Source organism: Acomys russatus, unplaced genomic scaffold, assembly GCF_903995435.1.
Source record: "Acomys russatus unplaced genomic scaffold, mAcoRus1.1, whole genome shotgun sequence".
Taxonomy (NCBI): Eukaryota; Metazoa; Chordata; class Mammalia; order Rodentia; family Muridae; genus Acomys; species Acomys russatus.
In genome coordinates, this window is record NW_026131917.1 from 132,793 (window position 1) to 155,197 (window position 22,405).

A 22,405-nucleotide genomic window follows, 5' to 3' on the forward strand; every position below is an offset into this window, starting at 1 on the left:
TGAGTAGCTTACAGAGACCATCACAAAGTTGAAGCTGAGGAGTGTTAGGTTTCAGTTCCTCCGTAGGCCTGGCAATGAGCTCCAGGTGGACTATGGGATGTCAGGCGGTAAGACAAGAGCTGGCACCCCTTGGAAGCTTGTCTAGTGGGTTTCCATCCCCCAAAGGAACCCATCCCCCAGGCACTTGTTCCCACTTATAATCCACATATTTGTCCACCCATGCTCTCTTGCCTCTCTTTTTTTTTTGCTCTGGACTCTTCTAGATGCCTCTGGATTTCTCTCTCTCTCTCTCTCTCTCTCTCTCTCTCTCTCTCTCTCTCTCTCTCTCTCTCTCTCTCTCTCTCTCTCTCTCTCTCTAACCCACAGTAAAAACCTTCTCCCTAATGGGGCAGTCATGTTAGCAGTTTCTTTACTGAGCACCTTCAAATACAGTTCAAATATTTCAATCCTTGAAATACATTTCAGTGGCAGAACCAAAAGCTTTTATGTTTTGTATTCAGATTTTTAAAAACATGGGAAAATAGCACAAGCACATCCTTCAACTGTTGTCTTCAAATGGCAACATGAAAAACTACAAACAAGTGCTTAAAACCAGGAACTGAACACAGTTGTCACTCTGTGTGCACCTTAAGGATCTTAGTAAAAATCTCCATTTCTCCACTTATTTAAAAATACCTATAATGGTTTTGTAGTCAGATGTTACTTAAAATATAATTTGGATTTAAAGAAATCTCACCCCATATCAACTATGCTGAAAGTTATCTGCAGTATCAAAGTAAATGTAGATGCTATTAAAAACCCAAAGTTGCAACAGGTACCAAATCTCTAAAAGTATCCAGTGTTAGTCCTTGAATGGAAAAGCCTGTTTCTATTGAGCCAAGAAAGGACAAGTTAGCATTTGCTATGGATTCAGTGCTGATGTTCCTCTAAGTTCATGTGCTGAGGTCTGATCTCCTAGTGTGATGTCTCCAGGAGGTGCTTAGCCTGTGAGACACAGCTCACAGGAATGGGGTCAGTGCCCAGAGAGCAAGGTTCCCTTCCTGGATCTGCAGGCACCAGAAGAAAAGGAACCAAAGAGCACCAGCAACTGGGACTTTGATGACACACGGGAGATTTGGAGACAGAACAGGAGTGGAGTTTAACACACGGAGGTGCCTCTTGTCTCCTCTCTTCAAGCCCTGGGTGATGTGTCGCTGTTGAGAGTTGAGATCAGGCTATGCCTGGCTCCCTGTGGTCTAAACAGTGGTTTTCCCAGGCTGCGTCTTGCCTGGAGAGACTCCATTTTACAACACTTGATACCATTTGTTTTGCTTTGTTTTGTTTTTCGAGACAGGGTCTCTCTGTGTAGCCTTGGCTGTCCTGGACTCGCTTTGTAGGCCAGGCTGGCTGCGAACTCACAGCGATCCACCTGCCTCTGCCTCCTGAGTGCTGGGATTAAAGGTGTACGCCACTATGCCCGGCCTTGATACCGTTTTTGAGTGCACAGAGCCAGGGGGAGCATGACTCAGTCTGTTTGACACAGCTCAGGAGGCAGAGATAACGACTTGTTCCTAAAAGTGAAAAACAAAAACATATGCCGGAAGAACAAAAACTTAGCAGAGCAAATTGGTATTTTATACGAACGTGTGTATATATTAAAATCCCTATCAGGAAAGCCAGACCTAAGGACTTATCAAACACAGCAGCGCAAAGATCGGGTGCGACGGTATACCTAGAAACCATAGACAGGAGGACCCCAACGTCACGGTAACCATGGTGCCACCATCCCATCATCTGGCTACCCATTTGTGTGTGTGTGTACAGTATGACAACAGGAAGAGATCTCCCAGCTCTCCCAGGAGCTCCAGCTCAGCTTGTCCCCACTGCAGATACAGCCTATAGCATCAGGTTGTCCATCTGCCATCTGTCCATCTGGGCTTGCTATCCGGTCATCTGCTCACTTGTCTATCTGACCCACGTTCTGTCCTTTGCCTCTACAGGCCCCACTGTTTGCCACCTTGCCTCTGCAGCTCAGACCAACCCTGAGCTCAGTACAACTGTGGCGTGTACTTGACTCCATGACAGTACCACCACCGGCAGTCTGGTCTCCTCCCGTAGACGGCCCTGCGCAGCCGGGTTCCTGCTCGGCCTCTCAGTTCTCTTTAAGAGCTCACTGGACCCTGCTGTGGCCCCTTTAGCCTTTTCCAGCCATACCTCTTCCTGTCTCCCCCTCCCCCCCCCCCCTCCCCCTCCCCCTCCCTCTCTGTCTCCCCTCCCCCCCTCCCCCCTCCCCCCCCCCTCCCCCCTCTCTCACACACACGGTAACCGTGAGGTGCAATGTGTGATCTGAGAGTTATTTGTATTTAAGATCAGAATAAAAGAATTTATGTTTCGTTTGGCTGGCTATTGGGCCAAATGACAAGTTCTTGGCAAATTGCTGCCAGTGAAGGTGGCTTCTGAATTTATGGACATTCAGTAAATTCTAAACCTCATGGGAAAATACCGATGTGTTGCCTGTTTCTGCCAGTGGCCCACGATCATCACAGTTTACCTTGACTCTGGGCCAGCAAAGTTAATGTTGTGTTTCGACAGCCTGGCCTGGCAGAGACATGCTCCCCTCAGAGTGGATTCAGCTTTTCAGGACAAGTGAAATATGTGCTTACGAGGCAGAGTTCATGAACGTGGGGAAATGGCTTTGGAGTATTTCGGTATGACAAGTGCCTGTCCAAGGTTACATTCCGAATGTGAAGCAAAGTGGGTTTAGGTTGTGTTTTATTCCCAGGAAGAGTGTCCGAATCAAGCCTTCAACAGGGGCGACATCAGCGCCAACAGTACTGAGACATCTGTTTCAGTGTGGCCTGAGGTCTATGACTGTCTCAGCAGAGAAGCAAAGGGCCAGAGGTGTCCCACCGGGCTTCTCTCTCCGCCTCCTCCTGCTTTTCCTGCCCAGCCAAGTGAGACCCAAAACTAAAGACATGCTTTAGGTCGCTGGGAATCTTATCTTTTAGAGTTCAGCTTTTTGGGGGACTCAGTCAACATGTAGTAATGTTTTCTTATGGAGAAACATATCTGTGGGCATGAATATTCCCCATCAGCAGCTTAAATATTTATACAAATATGTATAATTATTTATTTTCAGCCAAATGCTGTGGCACACACCTGTAACCAGCAGTTGAGAGCTGAGAAAGGAGGATTCTCTCTCAAAACACACTTGGATTACATATCCATCCAGTCAGTGCCCAGCGTAGGGCTGTAGATGAGACTCTGACTCAAGAGAAGCAAAACAACATTTTCTTAAATTTCACACACACAAGCCAGGCAGTGGTGGCGCACGCCTTTAATCCCAGCACTCGGGAGGCAGAGGCAGGCAGATTGCTGTGAGTTCGAGACCAGCCTGGTCTACAAAGCGAGTCTAAGACAGCCAAGGCTACATAGGGAAACCCTGTCTCAAAAAACAAAAAAAAGTTTTCATACACACACATACACACACACATATGCCCCCCCACACACTCACACATGCACACACATATATGCTCACACACACACACACACACACACACACACACACACATGCTCACATGCCAAGGCATGGGTAAAATGACAGAGAACAACAGTTTCCTTGCGTCTCATCTCTCCTCCCACTGTGGGTTCTGGGGTTGAATTCAGTGCTGTCAGGCTCAAACAGAAAGTGTTGTTGCCCACTGAGACAGCACACAGGCCAGAGAAAACACTTGCATCTGAAGGGATACAACTGTCTCATATACTTTATGTTAAAAAAATAAATATGCCTTTATTTCTTAATTATTGTATATATTTTGGGTAGAAGGAGATGAAGTGAAATTCACTGTGTTTATTTTAGTGATATAGGTTAGCATGATATATATACCAATGTTTTTATTGCTGTTAAAAATAATATAACGTTGGCCAACAATGGTTCATTTGATAGTAAAGAAAAATAGTGGGACTGGAGAGATGCTCAGAGGTTAAGAGCACTGCCTGCTTTTCCAAGATCATGAGTTCAATTCCCAGCAACCACATGGTGGCTCACAACCATCTATAATGAGATCTGGTGCCCTCTTCTGGCCGCAGGTGTACATGCAGGCAGAGCACTGTATAATAATAATAAAGAAAAATAATCTCAAAAAAAAAAAAAAAAAAAGAAAAGAAAGAAAAAGAAACATGGTTCAGGGCCAACAAGAGGATATGCTACCTAGTTACCGAAAAAGGTGGTTTACATAAATCGAGGGGACAATAAACAAATATTTACAACCACCCCAATACTCATCAATAAATTGTGATGCGGGTGGCAGAAAGCCCTAACAGCTCTGAGACATATCTCTAACTACTGACTTATATTGATGAAGCCTCACTTGGGGACATGTGCGCCCTGGTGTAGCCTAAGGGACTGCGATGCTGGCAGGAGTGAGAATTATGAATGTGAGGGTTATCATAGAGAAACACTTAGGAAAGCACCTGGAACTCGCAAGGAAGATGTCTACACCCAAAATCTGCAGAAGTGAAGTAGGCAAAAGAGATCATTGTCATGTCCCCAGGGGTTCCTCTGAGCTCCACTTACAAAGTATTAATACAAAATGTAAAAAGGGTGCTGGAAGTTTATGGACAGGAGGTCAAGGCAGAGAGCCTGCTTTACCCGTGTGGGTCTGTGTGTTCAGTCCCTGTGTGGGTCTGTGTGTTCAGTCCCTGTGTGGGTCTGTGTGTTCAGTCCCTCTGTGGGTCAATGGGTTCAGTCCCTGTGTGGGTCTGTGTGTTCAGTCCCTGTGTGAGTCTGTGTGTTCAGTCCCTGTGTGGGTTGGTGGGTTGGTGGGTTGAGTCCCTGTGTGTGTTGGTGGGTTCAGTCCCTGTGTGGGTCTGTGTGTTCAGTCCCTGTGTGGGTCTGTGGGTTCAGTCCCCTGCAGCAAAATACAAAAGCCAAACAAACAAACAAAAACCAGAAGGTTTTTGAGCTTCATAGTGGGATTTATTTGGGGAGATGGTGTCGCTGTCAATATGCACATGGTTGAATACTTTTCTGTGTTGCCTACTAGAATAAAAAGAAAAACATGTTCAAGGTCTTTCTGAAATAAAGAAACAGGTGTTGAGATTTCACAATTATAACTCCTGTCTAAATATTTGCTTATTACCAAGTTAGGTAAATAAAATGCTTCACTATTTACTCATGTGATGTAAGAAAAACTGCCCACTGGGGGGGGGGGTGGATTATGAACAATACAAAAATATTGTCTTCAATTCATATGGCAAGGAAATAAGGCCAAGTTTCCCATTTTGTCTACAGAGAGCAAACTTAAAATTCTACCAATGGCCCCATCACAACAAAACCACTACTAAAACTCTCCAGCATTTGCTCCAAGATTTTTATTATCTTACCCCCTTTGCCTACATTCTCTATTTACTACATTTCTATTTAGTTATTTATTTTTATAAAAACACACACCGATTATCTTTTCATTCCTTTGTTTAATAGACATTATCTTAGCGTGTTCTCATTGCCATAACCAAATTCTATTGGCTGAGAGCTATAAGCTGAGGAAGCCAGAAGGGCAGATAATCAGTCTTACTCATCCAGCGGCTGCTGGTGCCAAACCTACACTTTAAACATTAACAGCACTTAACGTGTGTGGAAGAGAGCGGTGAAGCTTCAGACCCTGTGTTTGGGCTCCTGGCGTTGGCGTACACACATCTTCCGCATACATTACTTCATTTTGGTTTTGTGGCCCACAATTGCTTCAAATTGAACATTCTGTATACGACTTATAGCTTTTAAGGCACGTTCAGGAAGAAACCTACATAAAAAAAAAAAAAAAAGATGGGAAATTTCAATTTAAAGTTTTTGATAATAGTGCTCCTTTTTGTTGTTAATTTTAAAATTCCCTGAAGCTTCCTTGGCCCACATTAGTTTTCCTCTATTCTCTGTTTCTTCCTAAGTCTCTCCCTCCTTCCGTCCCATCGGCAGTGATCTATAATATATCCTCAAGCCTTCCATAACAGTAAAATTGTATTATGGTGTTATTATATCAAAAATAAATCTCACATGAGACGATGTCATATATTCTGGTGCCCAGAGTTCAGGATCCACCACAACCCTTCCCCCTCATCTTATGTTCAGGATACATACTTTATAAAAGAAAAACTAAAGAGCCTTTAAAAAAGCTACTGCCTTTCAGCAATGTTGCTCTGCCAAGCGGCTAACACAGGCAACTGGAAACGAATCTTGCAAATTATCAGCTGTCTGTAACGAAGTGTGCAAGGGTTTATTACACAGGCTGAATATTTAAGCACGTCAGAGAGGTTAGGTCTGAGTTGATGATGAAGAGTGACCCGGAGGAGGCAGGGGAGCCTCTTTCTACAAAGAAAATCGATTTCAAATCACTCAGGATTGTTCATCCAAGATTTACTTCCCTGCCAGCGACTGTGGAGAGGGCAGAAGATTGGAGAAGAGATGGAGCAGTGGGGACGGTCTGGCTGTGAGGGACAGGGTAAGACGAGAGCTTACTCAGGCCTTTCAACTACTCGGTTGTCTCTCTCCAAAAGGAGCTCAGCGCAAAGAGCAGCAAAAAGCCCCTGTTGCCAGTGTAACCAACCGCCTGGAGCGCCACAGTGAGGCAAAGGCTTTGAGGCTTTGAGTCTCCACGTCTCCTTGCTCAGGGTTCATGCTCTCGAGCCGGGCAGAATAATCAATCATTTTTACATCTTGGTCATATACGTGCCTGGTCCGATTTTGGAATCTTTCAACTTTAATGAGACCTGTTTTGAGCTGTGAAGAGGGAACTAGTTTCATGGGATTTTGCTGTCTTTGGGGCTCACAAGCCCGGGACAGAGCCCGGATGGAAAGAAGAAATGATTCTACTGTGAGGCTCTTGGATTGTAAGCGAGGTGACACAAAATCACGTGGAAGTGGATTGTGAGACATTTAAGATGCATCCTGCCACAAAGAACTGCAAAAATTGAGAACCCAAGGCTCCGGGGAGACGGCCACACAAACCTGAGGGCCTGAGTTCGATCCCCAGATGGACCACGGGTGTGGTGGGAGATTTGTAACCCCAGTGTTGGGGGATGTAGGGCCTGGGATAGCACAGGATGTGCAATGTGGTGCAGGATGCAGTACATGTGCTGGCCATCTTTCCTAGCCGAATTGGTAAGTCCAGGTCTCAAGGAGAGACCCTGGCTAAAAAAAGAAAGAAAGAAAGAAAAAAGAAAGAAAGAAAGAAAGAACAAACAAACAACACCCAATCAGACATCCTAGGTGGCTGGTCCCTGAGAGGGTGACTGTGGCATGAACATGCACCCACACATATGTCAGCACACACACACGCACACGCACACGCAGAGCCCTGTGGGGCCGCTATAACGCTGTATTTCTTCATCGTCTCTCCTTCAGTTGAATAGCCTTGAGCAGAACCTGGGGCAGAGATGGCTGACATACTCCACAAAAGGGAACCAGACGCTCAAGGAGCCCGTCATCCCCCTCACCCCAGAGTGAGTAAGGTGGTAACATGGAAATTTAATGTTCACCCCAGCAGGGGGTGTTTCCATAGCAACATCCCACATCTGAAACCCTGTCTACGACGACGCTTCTGTGTCTTAGCATTTCAGGCTTCTGCGCTGTACTTACTTTTCCAGTATTAGAGAAATGTTGATATAGGACGGAACGAAGATCATTTTCTTGTTGGTAAGGATTCCGTCTATCAGCCTCCTCGCAACTTCATCGGTCTCTAACACGGGCCACAACCTGGGGGAAAGTGGGGCAAGAGGTTTCCTCCATTTCATTATATTTTACATCTTCATTTGGGCACTCGAGCTGAACTCGGAGCTTTGCGCATCCTAAGCATACACTCTGCCACTGAGGCGAAACCCCAGCCCCTCAATTTATACTTTTTTAAAATTAATGAACTGAGGAAGTTAATCTATCTCTTGCCAATTTAGAACTAGACTTTACGTGGGTCCTCTAGTAAGGGCAGCGGGGTGTGGGTGGAGGGGTGGAGTGGTGGAGGGGTGGACCGGTGGAGGGGTGGAGCAGTGGAGGGGTGGAGCAGTGGAGGGGTGGGGGCTGTCCCAGGACATAGACTCTGTTGCTTGCTTTTTGATCACTTGCTCCTGGTGGGCCTGCCCTGCCAGGTACAGGGGGAGGGATATGCTCAGTCCTGATGTGACTTGATGAGCTGGGATTGGGGGGAGGGGCTGTCTTTTCTGAGGAATAGGGGAAGGGGAAGAGGGAGGGGGGAGGGAGAGTGGGCCTGGGAGGAGAGGAAAGAGGGAGCTACGGCCAGCAAATAAATAAACCAAAAAATAATAATAATAATAATAATATAATTAGGGCTTGAAATGTTCTAGACTCCCTGCCTCAGTGTTTACCTCCCCTCCTCCTACATCCCACACTGATGCCTTGTTTCCCATTGGTGAGCTTTCAGGCCCAGCAGTGTGTCTGTGACCTCACCAGACCAAGGTACAAGACAGGAAGGGGCAGAAAACAAAACAGTGTGCACAGCATCCCTGGGGGTGGGGGTGGGGTGCCCAGCATCCCTGGGGGTGGGGATGGTGTGCCCAGCATCCCTGGGGGTGGGGGTGGTGTGCACAGCATCCTGGGGGTGGGGGTGGGGCAGGAGGAAACACTTCTGGTTCAATTCCTGTTGGATATAAGGAGAATATTCTATGGCTGAGTACACTCCCCAGTGTGTGGGTATCTGCAGAGCTGGGTTGTTCTGAGGCGGTTAGTACTTAAGACCTGTAAAAGCAGTGTTCTCTTACAGCCGGCCGTGCATTCCTTGACCCAAAGCCCACGCACATGTATCATTGAGAAACTCTTGTAACCTATGGCCAGTATGGGTCCTGCCCATTAATGAAGATGATGAGAGAAAGCCAAAGCATGAAAACTGATTTTAAATGTCACCCCAAGGTTAGCATGCCCAGGCCTGGCTGGGTGAGTGTTAGAACAATTCCCTGAGGTAGTCTGCGGCTTTTGCAGACTCCTGTGATTGGGATGTCTGTGTTGCGGACTAGCAAACATCACCCAGCAACGCAAATGAATGCTTCTAGATTATCGAAGTCTGGCTCCTCCCTTCCTAACTTTGCATAGAGCCACATCTGACATGAACATCTCATTGTCACCCTGGGGGAACGTTCAGGCCTGAGTGAGAACACTCCCAGCCCTGGGTATGGCCGTGTCGTCTGCAGCCATGGTTGCTTCCCCTGGAGTGTCAGGTCACTCCTGACAAAGCGAGTCAGACTCCAACGCTGAGCTCTTGGCAGGATTGTTATGGGACCCACACTCCCACATAAGAAAGCAACTAGGGCTTGAGATGGTGCCACAGGATTTTCCTAAATGAAGGTGACATACTTGCTAAGTCCCTACGGCCTACTCAAGACTCCGTTGTCTGGGAGGGCTCCAGTTCACAGGCCAGCACAGCCGGCTGCCACCTCACCTTGTACTAGGGTTTTTGGTGAAGCCGGTGTTTTACGAACACAGGGCAGAGGCACGATGTTTCTGATACCGGTTTTCCCCAGGTGTCAAGTTCTGCAGTCAGCGCTCTGTGGAAGCCCACGGCAGCAAACTTGCTTGAGCTGTGAGAAAAATCAGCCATCAGCAAAGAGGGGTGTGACAGTCTCAGCTGCCTGTGAGAAGACGGCTTCATCTGTCCAGTCTGCTACTCACATCTTTTCTTGAGAGAGCAATTGACCATTCCTTTTTCTTTTCTTATGTGATTAAGCAGAATTCTGAACATGCCAGAACCCTTTTTCTTTTGGGGTGCTGGGGATTGACCTCAGCGACTGGCACAAGCTAAGAATGTATTCAACCGTTGCTACAACACCCAGGGCCCTGTTCCTAATTTCTAACTGACAAAGATAGGGGAAAGCAGAGCTGGTTTCACTTTCTTTCTCCCACACATGCACGCGCGTGTGAGAGATGCCACGATGTGCCTCTGTGCTCATTTTCGCTTCTGTGTGCTTTGCTTCCCAGCCTGTCATTTCTTGTCTCAACATCTACTCATTTTAGGATACCGTGGAAACATACTCTCTGGGGGCGTTTTCGGAAGCCTAAAATATTTAAATAAAATTAGAGCCAGTTTTCCTTGTTTTAGAAGTCAATCTAAAAATTATCCTAACTGACTGTGTAAAACTTCCTACGTCCAAGTTACCGAGCTGTGGGCACAGAGGCTTGAAGATTGGCGTCCCTTTGGGGTGCAAAAAACGCACAGCGCCAAGAGCAAGTGGTACCTACCAGTATGGGATGAGATAATGAATCTACTCCGTGGCCACACACTGAAGCCACAGTGGACGATGTGGCCATAGTTTCTTCTTAGCATTGATGGAAGAAGTGCTTTTATGATCTTAAGGTCCATGTAAAAATAGAAAAGAAACAATGGCACAGACATTAGAGGCGGATTCCATGTCAGGCATTTCATTTCTGCTAAGGTGGAGGCATTTTTGGAAATGAAATCACAAGACTCCATGCTTCCTTCTACTACAAATGCTAGAAAGGGAGAAGCCATCACGATTGTCTGCATCAGCACGGAGAGCTGTGTCCTTTAGATCACATGCTGAGAACCTGTGTGGATGCACCACCTTCCCTTCAGGAGGACTAAGGAGCTCCGACTTGGATATACCATATAAACAACACTGTTATTATTATTTTATAGTGCTGGGGGTTAACCCAAGGACTTTGTACATTCTAGACAAGCACAGGGCTGCTGAGCTCTGAGCAATATCGTCAAGGGAGAGATGCACGGATGTCAGAACTGAAGGATAACTTGGCATCTTACAAGTTCTTAGTTTCGGTTCAAAGGACGGAATCTGCAATTAAAGAGAATCAGCCAAGTTCTATCCTGGTTCACAGCCACCTTGCATTGTGAGCAGACCTATGTCTCTTTCTTGAGACAATATATATTATACAATATGTTTATGTTAAAAAAGCCTCACTGTATAGTGAGAAATATCAATAGCACTTTATGAGAACTTTATAGACCCATCCCTCAAATTCTATGCAAATTCCTAGAGCGCAGGCTGCCCAGAAAATCCCCCACACCAGCTCCTGCCTACACATCTGTGTAGACACAATGGAATTCACCGTGGAGCTAAACCTCTGACCTTTTTTTTATATGTCCTGTGACCTAGCTATAAACGTGGTGACTGATTATTAGATAACTAGCATACAAGGTCTCTGTGTGGTGTGGTGGCATGTGGCCGAATCACATTAGCACACACGAGGGGCTGATGAAGGGTGTTGTGAAATCCAGGTTGACTCCAGGCAATACACTAATATCAAGGCCCTGACGTATTAGTTCCTATCAACGCTCTCTCCAAAGGTTGAGATCCACACCGCAGTCCTCTCACAAACAACAAACAGGAAGAAATCGCCTGGCTCATCGTCCCATGCTCCAGCACCCATGGGGTCTAACAGGCTTGTTCAGCCCACAGCTACTTATGGCTGAGGTTAGCTATGAACACAGACCAGCGCAAAACTGTGAACTCAAAACATTTTGAGATTTTTCTTTTTTAAAAAAATTATTTTTGGTAACTCGATTGTGAAGTTCTCAGCCATAAACTTTGTGGATGATAATGTTACGTCAAAATGTCAAATTCTCTCAGAGCCTTGCCCATCTGCACACACCTGAGCAGCCACTCTGTCCTCCCAGCTGTAAACACCTACAAAAGGACACAAACATGCACACGGCGTGTGTTTCCTCTGAAACACCAGGAAGATGCACAGGACAACCCTCTGCATTAGATTTTGTTCGACAAACCAAACCAAATGTCTCTCTCTCTCTCTCTCTCTCTCTTAGGTGTACTGTGTCCTCTTGAACTCTGAATCCTGATGCCAGAGACTCTGTGCCTCTTCTCAACACGTTACAAGATGCCTGACTTAAAACACACACACGTACACACACACATGCACACACACACTCGCGCACACACTCGCACACACACATGCACACACACTCGCACACACACACATGCCCACACACACGCACACACACTCGTGCACACACACTCGCACACACACACTCGCACACACACACATGCCCACACACATACATGCACACACACATGCACACACACACGCGCGCGCACACACACACACACACACACACACACACACACACACTTTACATTTCTCCCCCCTCCAATACTGGGGACTCAATGAGTTTCCGGTACTGGAGCGAGGTCAGGAACACAAGCCAGAAACATTTCGGACTCACTCACCCAAAAGTGTCCTAGGATGTTGACCTCGAAGGTTTTGGTGATCTCTTCGTCCTTGGCACTGAGAAGGTCGGCTGGGTATATCGCGCCAGCGTTATTTACCACGATTTCCACATCACCCACTTCTTTCTTTACCTTTTTAAAATGAGGGAATGCACACACGGGGTGGGTAATTCTCACGAAGTTGTGGGACTTACATCGATAGAGCACAGATGGATGGTAAGAACGTACACTCTACTTTGTAAAAAGGAACTGGAAGTCACATATTACTTATAGCTTAGCAATTACACGTTGTGTGTTCTGAGCTAACCACACCATTCTCCTACCGAAGGAGTCTGAGGTTGACACCAGCAGAAGCTAGGCAGACTCAACATTGCAAAAAATGCCTCAGCCCAGTAACACACAAAAGGAGGGAATGGCGCGAGGGATGATAATGACAGCCAGCCAGACATCACAAGTCACGAAGCCATGGCTGGCTGGCTGACTGAGAGGGGAGACTGAGCTCCAGGGACGTGCTGCCTTTGTCCATCCTCGCCGCCCCTGCAATCCGCTGGCTGGGATGGTGTGGAAGACAGGCAGGTAGGATTTCAATCTGCCGACCTCACAGAATAAGGACAGATTTAAGATGCGATTTCTGCCTGTGCTCACTGGCTTTGGTGACAGCTAACTTGGCCGTGATGCCATCTACACATTAGGCTTTTCATTCCAGCTCACAAGGTCTGAGTTCAGACATGAAAGAGCTGGCCCAAACTGTGACACACAAATGGAAAGCTGTCATCAAGCAGGCTAAACTGTTTCTGTTAAAACCTTCAATCTTATGCTCTGTGTCTACTAGGAAGTGTGAAAGCTTATTAACCCACACAAACAGGAATTAATGTTTGTGCTGGTAGGCTAATACTTCAGTTCTGACAAAATATTTTTTAAGTGTTAAGTAATTCATCTTGGCTCTACTACCCACTGGCCACACAATCTTTGTCTGGGTCAAACCTTCCAAGCTTTTATTTGCTCATCTATAGTGAGGCTAATGGGATTTAAAAACTTAAATTAGATTAAAGAAGGCAGTAGCTTATCGGAGGGTTTGGCTTACTCTAGGCACTTGATGTTTACTTTTCTTCTTTCTAAATGGTTACAATGGGATGGTGAGATTGCTCAGTGGGTAAAGGCATTTGTGCCAGACCTGAAGCCGCAGGACCCACAGCATGGAAGGAGAGAACCTGCTTTCAGAAGTTGTCATCTGAATTCCACATACGCATCGTGGGTTGTGCGCACACACATGCACATACAGGCATGCATGCACACACCTACATTAAATAAATAAAACGAATAAAAGGTCTAAAAAGTCATTAACTACCTTTCCCATAAAAGACTAGATAACACACACAAACCAATAACATCTCAGAGCGGAGATAAGTAAAGAAATAGCAGAACAAAATTTAATTTTAAAAAAAGTTAGAAAGGGATCAGTTTTTCTGCTGATAGAGCCTCTGTCATTTTCTCTGGGCCAAACTTATGGTCAGAGCAGATTTGACTCACAATATGAAACAGTGACAGAGGCCACAGCTGAGTGGACAGCAACACCAAGAAAGTTCCATATTTGTCCTCACACAGCAGCCTCACCGAGCAGCAGGTGTCTGCCGGAAGCCAGGTAGCCCTAGGAACTCGCTTCCTTTCCCAGCTCAGTGTCAGCCGACACATAACGCAGACTCCTGCACCCGGCTCACCTGATCCACAGCGTTGTAAAATCTCGGCCCGGTTGCTGCAGTCCACCACGAAGGCATGCACAGTGGCCCCCAGCTTCCTGCATTCAGCTGCAGTTCCTTCAACACCTCGCTGTGTGTGAGAAGAAAAGATCAGGCTCTGAGGATAACAAAGGTCTCCTTATGTGAACTAATAATCTAATTATACTGACTAATTATACCAGCGCCACAGCAAAGAGAAACACACAACGGCTTTGGCAGCTTTTCAGCTTGGCCTGGAGGTTCACACGTGGGTGATTCTCGTGGAGAGTGACACTGTCACGGCGTCAAGGGAAGCCTTGACAATGCTGCTCGACAGTGTCGGCGAAGGTGCCTGAGCACGGAGGACAGCACACACGTGTGGAGCATCACCTGCAGCTGACAGGGAAGTGCTGAACCGCTGACTAAGTGGCAGGGACTCTAGATGGTACACTTCTATTGACCAGCCCTGACACTTGGGCTCATCCCTGGTGCGAGGCGAGAGGCTCCCACAAAGAGGCCGTCACTACACCCGGCAGTCTTAACTGCGTGCTTACTGTTCTGGAGCTTTGGAGGGAAAAAGGTCAAGAGGAGAATCACACACAAGTCCAGGGCACGGAGGCAGCTTACTTTCAGCCTAAAGTCAGAGGCCTCTTGCCTGAGGTGAACTGTCCTAATGGTGTGTGTGTGTGTGTGTGTGTGTGTGTGTGTGTGTGTGTGTGTATGCTCTCTCTTGGTGTTTTAGTCTATGTTGTACCCCAAGCAGGTCTCCAACTCAGGCCAATCCTCCTGCTCCTGAGTATGCCAACTACAGGTACGAGTCACCACTCTTGGCTGTCTTTTATTTATTTGTTTGTTTGTTTGTTTGTTTGTTTATTATCTCCATTTCAGAAAAATTTGAATTCCTTCCAAGCTCATTTCATAGGGAATATTATGAGGTTTAATTTATTATTTTTTTTAAAAAGCATACTTTTTTCTCTCGGTTGTCCTGCTTCTCTGTGGTGAAGAGTGAGGATGCCCAGGAAGCCTTTTCCTGTGCACACTGGGATGGCAGCGGTGCAGCCATCACACGGGGCCATCCCTCAGTGGATGGGTGTGTTTGGCTGCTTGCCTGGCTCAGGCAAGACCCTTTGCATCTCCCTGTCTTGGCTAAACCACAGAGCAGAAATTAAAGTCTCAAAGGACATACTTTAAGGATGAGGATGTCACTACAAAGCCAACTGTCCCTTCACATAGACTTGGGGTGGGCTGCAGCATAGAGCAGCTGTCTGTGCTGGTGAGTGCTGGTTTTTGCTGGAAGCCTGCTTACTGACAGACCGCCCAGCTGCTCTCCTCACTCTATCCCATCTCAGCTAGCCCTGAGACCTGTAGAGCGGCAGTAATCTGCGGAGCCTCGGGCAGGTGATTGGGTGGGAGAGGTGACAATTTGTTAGTGTCACCAAGGTCAGCAGCTCAGCCACAGGCAGCTGTTCCTGCTTCTGTGAATAAACCGGCATCCAAGCTCATGTTAGCAACCCTAACTAAACTCATTAGCTCACACACATACAGAGGACACCAAAGTACAAGGGGTGGGGACAGTTAGAAAGGGGATCAACAAGAGTTGGGGGGACATGAGAGAATGAGGGTGGGCAGTGAATATGGTTGAAATATACATGTGGGTGATAGGTAGGGATAAAGCCCATTGCTGTGCTAATAAGAACTTACCTTCGGCCTCATAATTGATCTAGAACATGGCAGAATGTGGGGTGCATTTTGTGTGTGTGTGTGTGTGTGTGTGTGTGTGTGTGTGTGTGAGATTTTTGCACATGAAAACACTTTCTGTGGTGTCAAAACTCCTGTGTCCTGCATGTCTTTTTTATAAGTGTACAAAATAGTATGTTTCGTGGTGGCATTCCCACATATGTGTGTGAGGTATGACAGTGCCCGGGCTTACTGCCCTCTCCTACCCTCTTCCATCTTTTTCTATAATTCTATCTATAGCCAAGGCTGGCTTCTTACTCGCCTTGGCCTCTCCAGTGCTAGGACCACAGCTGAGTGACCGCACCTGGCTGATGCTTCCCTTTGTGAGTCTGGCTTCTTTCCCCTAACATAATGACCTCCAGTTTCACCCACTGTCCTGCAATTAGAATGACCTCATTCTTCTAAGAGACTGAACAGTGTCCTGTGTGTGTCCCATGTGTTCCACTTTCCAATGTGCCATTCTATTCATGGTCACCCAGCCTGACAATCTCACACGTGTGTATGCTGTTATTATCTTATCCCCTGTCACCTGTCTGCAGCACCCCACTGCTGAGCTCCCTTCCCTAGAAGCTGTGTTTCATGTCTGTGTGTATTTAAAGCCAGGGCCTCGCTGTACTGTGGGTCACTGTATTTAAAGCCAGGGCCTCGCTGTACTGTGTGTCACTGTATTTAAAGCCAGGGCCTCACTGTACTGTGCTTCTCACCTTTTAAGGAAAAGGAGCCAGCTTGGTGGAAAGCTAGGTGGCCCCTTGGTGAATGGGAGTGGGGAGAAACCAGAGTTTAATTTAATATCTTAAATGTTTAATCATGAAGTTTAAGAATTCAAAGAGAATTTACAAGGTTGAGTCACTCGGTGATCAGGCACAAAAAAAAAAAAAAAAAAAAGAAAAAAAAAAAAAGAAAAAAAAAAAAAGAAGTCATCTTTGACATGACCTCTTTCTAGTTTTACTTTTTCTGTGTCTGAAAATTTTCAAATTAAAAGAAGTGTACTAAGTGTTGGCATCTTCCTACCAGACAGACTGGGGAGGAGAATCTGAAAAACTCATGAAGCCTCTGGATGGATGTACTCTTGTTTATAGTTTTACTAGTGTTGTTGTTGTTCTTTTTTTTTTTTTTTTTTTTTTTTTTTAAGTAGTGTTGGTTTTTATGGGACCCCGCTTTCTCAACTTGAAGAGCGCTCCCTAGGATCGCTGCAGGATTTGCTCATCTCAGGATCATTTCCACGGACCATGTGTTAGCTCAACAAACGCTCAACAAGCTGGGCGTGGTGGTGCACGCCTTTAATCCCAGCACTCGGGAGGCAGAGGCAGACGGATCTTTGTGAGTTTGAGGCCAGCCTGGTCTACAAAGAGAGTCCAGGACAGCCAAGGCTACACAGAGAAACCCTGTCACAAAACAACAACAACAACAAAACAAACAAACAGAAAACAAACGCTCAACAAATGTGGCCACAGATGCTTGTGTCTGCTAAGCAGAGATGCTTGGCACCAGAGGGGACTCAGCCCCTAACACCCAAGAATGGTTTTCAAGGGCGTGGGAAATCGGTGCTACTGCAGGTGACAAAGAACACAAAAGAGGGTTACCTGAAGCTGAGCAAAATCGCAACAAAACCTTTGGAAACTCTGTATCTCAAACAAAACAAAACAAAACACCCAAAGGCAAAACAGACAGATAGACAGAGTGGCTCCAGTCTGAGCTACTGTATCAGACATGCATCAGTCAAGAAGGTTGTCTTTGATTTGCCTGTAGTGCTGGAGCTCAGACCCTCGCATGTGCTGGATAATTGCTGTACTACCAGGCCACATGCCCAGTCCAGCTTTTCGTATTTTTATGGCCTTGTGGGAATGTACGTGTCTAGGGAAAAGTGATACAAGACTTCAGATTTAAAGGTAGTTAGGAGCATTTATAAAAAAACCAGAGCTCAGCAACTCTGCAAATGTCCAAGAGGAAGCCCAACACTGATGAAGACTCTAACGCATCTGATGCTGCCCACACACCAGGCCATGTTTAGCACTTAAAGTGTTATTTACTCTTCTTCCTCAGGACATGGTAATTTTTTTCTGCAAAAGGTCAGATGTATTTTAAGGTTGTGCACGTGTGAGTGGGGGCACTGTGGGTCTCTGCCATAAGTTCTTCGTGGGTTTTTGTTTTGAGAACCCCTGTGTAAAAGCTGGAGCTGGACTGGGGTTCAGCAGCAGAGTGCTTGCCTGGCAAGCACTAAGCCCTGGGTTCAGGCTCTATCACAGAAGGGAACAGGTGAATCACCCAACAAATAAAAAAATTTTTAATGTAAAAGTCATTCCTAGCTTAATAGAGTGTGTGCTGGCCAAACTTGTCCACTAGCAATAATTATCTGTAGTTTTGTGCCCCTGTGAGGTTTTATCCCAATTGTAGAGATTTGTTTTTTTAAATCACGTTGAGACAAGTTATGTGGCTTGCCTAATTTCAACAGCTTGGGAGCTTCTTGGTTCCTACATCTCTTGTTATCAACTTGTACACTGCGGTAGAAAACAAACGAACAAAGCAACACAATGCAACACCATGGCTTCGCTCTTCATCTTGCTCCTTCCACCTAGCTCATCCATCACTCGGATCTAGCAGGACTCCAGTGCATCTATTAAAACTCTGGGGGGGGGGAGGGGGGAGAAAGAAAGAAAGAAAGAAAGAAAGAAAGAAAGAAAGAAAGAAAAAGAAAAGAAAAGCTGGTGCCAAATCAAGTAACTAAAGAAAGATACGCCCTACTACTTTGTAAATTTAAGAGGTCGGCGGAAATATGCATTACCTTATTAATGTCCCACAGGACCAGTCTGCTGTTCCGCTTTGCAAACTCATAAGCAGTCAGCCTGCCGATTCCGTGTCCGGCCCCGGTGATGAGAACAATCTGTCCGGCCACAGATTTCCTTCTCCGGGGAAGGAAGAGCTTTACGAGTGACTCCAGGTAGGAGTACACGATGATGCCCACCAGCAGGAGAAACTCCAGGATGAGGGGCATGGCTCTGCGCTGCCTTCCCGCTTGGGCTCAGTCCTCGAAACAGACTCTTCTGCACAGAGCTCTACAGACAGCCCTGTCAGGTATTATGGGCTGCTGGAGGAGAGGCGGGCTTTGACTGCGTCCCCCGACAAATCAGATACACCTTTGGCTTTTGAAATGATGCCAGTTTCTACCATAGGCCCAAGGCAGGTCAGAGAACCCAGCAGGCTGTGCCCTTTGGACCCGCTTATCTGAGGGGCAGTCATGTACCATGTTTCAACAGAAAACGTCACCTCTCAAAGCTACTCTGGAAGTATTGCATCAGCTAATGATCTATTATTGTTTGAATATGTGCATGCATGTGTGTGCAGTCATATTTATTCATGGTGGGGAAAGTTAGGGGATTGAAACATTATCTTAAAGAAACTTTAAGGGACGGGTGAGATGCCTTAGCAGTCAAAAGTGCTTGCCATGTAAGCCCCATCACCTGAGTCTGATCCCCGGGATCCATAGTGAAAGAAGAGAGCCAATTCTACACACACACACACACACACACACGCACGCACACATTCTCTCACATGCTCACATTCACACACACTCACACTCACACACTCATTCACACTCATACAGTCACACACACTCACATATTCACATACACACTCTTACATATGCACGCACATACCCAGACATAAAATAGAGGAACCTAAAACATGGGTCAACAAAGCTGAGCTATTCGACTCACCTTTTCACAGCACTTCAGCATTAAAGTTGTAACTTTCTGCTTAAAACACCGAGGTTGAGGAGTAAGTTATAGGAAAAACAGTCCTCTCCATGATAATGCTGGGAAAACCAAGATACCAGATGTCATAAACCTCAACTTAAGTACCGACACTTCTGTGTAGCACTCTGTTTTTTTTTTAAAAACTCTACTTTATTTGGGGTCTTTAGGCCTCAACCTCCATCCCAACCTCCTAACCCTATGAAGGAGAGGGGAGGTTAGTAGGGAGAGGGGGCCCCTTTATTTCTCCTGGCTGTTTGGGTCGAAGGGTCTTTGGGGCTATACCCATCTCCCTCAACAACAGAAGCAGCCAGCAGTCTCTGCCAAGCTGCTGAGCCCCGAGGCGTTTGTCTCCATCCATCTGCTCCAAACCAGCACACTGTCCGACTCTGGTCTCTTCGAACTGCTACGCACCACACACCAACACGCCACGCCACACCATGCCACGGTCCCTCTGAGCTCTCATTTATATCCTCAGAGCCCTGGACCATGCCCCTCTCCACGGCACACGAAGAAGACCTTACCAGCTGGTAAAAGCCGTGCCCTACAAACTAAATCTCAAAGTGAAACCCCACACTTGGGAGTCGCGCCTATGGAGGAGCAGGGCACTGAGAGTCTGTCCATGCTCATGCCAGGCCTATGGAGGAGCAGGGCACTGTGGGTCTGTCCATGCTCATGCCAGGCCTATGGAGGAGGAGGGCACTGCGGGTCTGTCCATGCTCATGCCAGGCCTATGGAGGAGCAGGGCACTGAGGGTCTGTCCATGCTCATGCCAGGCCTATGGAGGAGCAGGGCACTGAGAGTCTGTCCATGCTCATGCCAGGCCTATGGAGGAGCAGGGCACTGAGGATCGAGGATCTGTCCATGCTCATGCCAGGCCTATGGAGGAGCAGGGCACTGAGGATCTGTCCATGCTCATGCCAGGCCTATGGAGGAGCAGGGCACTGCGGGTCTGTCCATGCTCATGCCAGGCCTAAGGGACACGCATGGAAAGGCAGCACAGCAGTGACACACAGTCGTGAGGCAAAATCCCTGGGGCTCTGCCTAAACCAGGGACACAGCCATTCACCAGCCGTGCACAAACGAGTGGGCTGCCCACAGGAAGCTCATGTGCTTGCTTTCTGCCCATCCGTCTGTGACTGATCGCAGCATCATATACCTTTAGGCTCTTCACTTTCAAGTGTCATTGTTTTTTTCCCCCGAGACAGGGTCTCTCTGTGTAGCCTTGGCTGTCCTAGAATCACTTTGTAGACCAGGCTGGTCTCAAACTCACAGCAATCCTCCTCCCCTCTGCCTCCCAAGTGCTGGGATTAAAGGCGTGTGCCATTGTTTAAAAAAACAAAACCAAAACATGGTCTTAGGTATCCTGAGCTCCACCTCACTGCACAGCTAAGTGGGACCTTGAACTTCTTCCTACCTCCAGCTCTAGAGCCAGGGATAGGCGTGCGTGTGCGTGTGCGTGTGCTTTCACATCAAGCCCCTAGCGTGATGAGCCTGTTAGGTGAGTACCGCGCCAGCCGAGCTGCATGCCAGCCCAATCGGAGGTAACCCCCAAGTGTGTCCCTTACCAGCTACTTAACAATCAGTCGTTTTTCAACATATAGTCCCACCTCGCTGAACTTCGCATTCACGGAGCTCTTGGGGGGGGCATTGTTGATTTTCCTTTAATTTAAAGGTCATGCCATACTCTATTTACAGCAGACAGAGACACTGAGCATTGACATTTGGTCCGTTTATTATGCCATGTGTAAGTGTGTTTTCCTGTACCGCAGCCTGAAATCCTACATATGCTCTTATCCCTCTCCAGCCTCCACTCCAGCCTCCTCGGGCTGGTGCCTCAGGAAACAGCGCTGACACATGGGATGGGATGTCTCAGTGCGCGTGAACACCACTGTGGAATGGCACCGGGCAGCCCTTCCTTCCATCTTGAGAGGATAAAGTTTCTGAATTAATACGGAATAGGAGAGGAAATGTGAACTATATAAACTGAAGTGCAATTACAAAATACTGTAAATAAAATTGACAGTACAAGTTCTGGAAACCTGGTGGATGAGCTACAAAATCCAGGGAAATTATTACCATGAAATCAAGCGTTCTCCCCCCACCACGGGAGTGGCTCTCTCTCTTCCCCCCTCCCACGGGAGCGGCTCCCCCCCCCACGGGAGCGGCTCTCCCCCCCCCCACAGGAGCGGCTCTCTTCCCCCCTCCCACGGGAGCAGCTCTCTCAAGGCTGCCTGGTTCCATGATGCCAAATTGGCTGCAGTGAAAATGGTCACAGCTTCCAAAGGAGACAGCGAGGAAACAAGGTAAACAGAAAATCAAACATTAAAAACACTATCATTTTGATTACTATCATGAAATCAGCGGGGACCCAGTGAACCGGCTTTCAGGGAGACCATGACTCGTCTTCATTTATCTTTGTAGCCAACAACGGCATCAAACTTAACATTGATCCTGTGTTTTAAAATGCCCAGGAACCTCTCAGGAAAGATCCTAAAAGAGACATGTAAACACAATTAGAAAAGGGACACTACGTACATTTGTAAAAACATTTGTTTAAAATGCTTAATATTTAATTGATGATGTATTGTGTCAGAGTCATCATAGATAGACATTATTATGAACCATAATTTGGACCTTGATTTTTTTTCCATTTAAATTTACTTCTTCTTAAACGAGGAACAAGGGGTTTTAGCTTTCTCTGGAATAGGACTATCCCAAACACCTTTTCAATATACACATATATGTATTTACTTATTTTTGAAATAAATATACTCTACTCTTCTCCCCCAAAAAGATCTCTGAGTGGAGGTATACAAAACTGAAACAGTTGAGATACTAAGTGTTAAAAACAGCCTGGAGCTGGAAAGAAAGTAAAATCAGAGCTGATACTTTGCTTTATAGTTTAGAACATTACTGAAATGCTCCACAGAAGCCCAGAGAAGAGCGGAAAGCAGAAATGCAGGCAGGGCCCTTGGTTTTGAGCATAATGCTGAAGAAATTATTTTG

At 46.7% G+C, this 22,405-nt stretch overlaps 1 pseudogene; it reads right to left on the minus strand.

The window, feature by feature from the left end:
- Window positions 1–5,663: 5,663 nt before the first annotated feature.
- LOC127186651 (17-beta-hydroxysteroid dehydrogenase 13-like) lies at window positions 5,664–18,727 on the minus strand (annotated as a pseudogene).
- Between the last annotated feature and the right edge of the window lie 3,678 nt (window positions 18,728–22,405).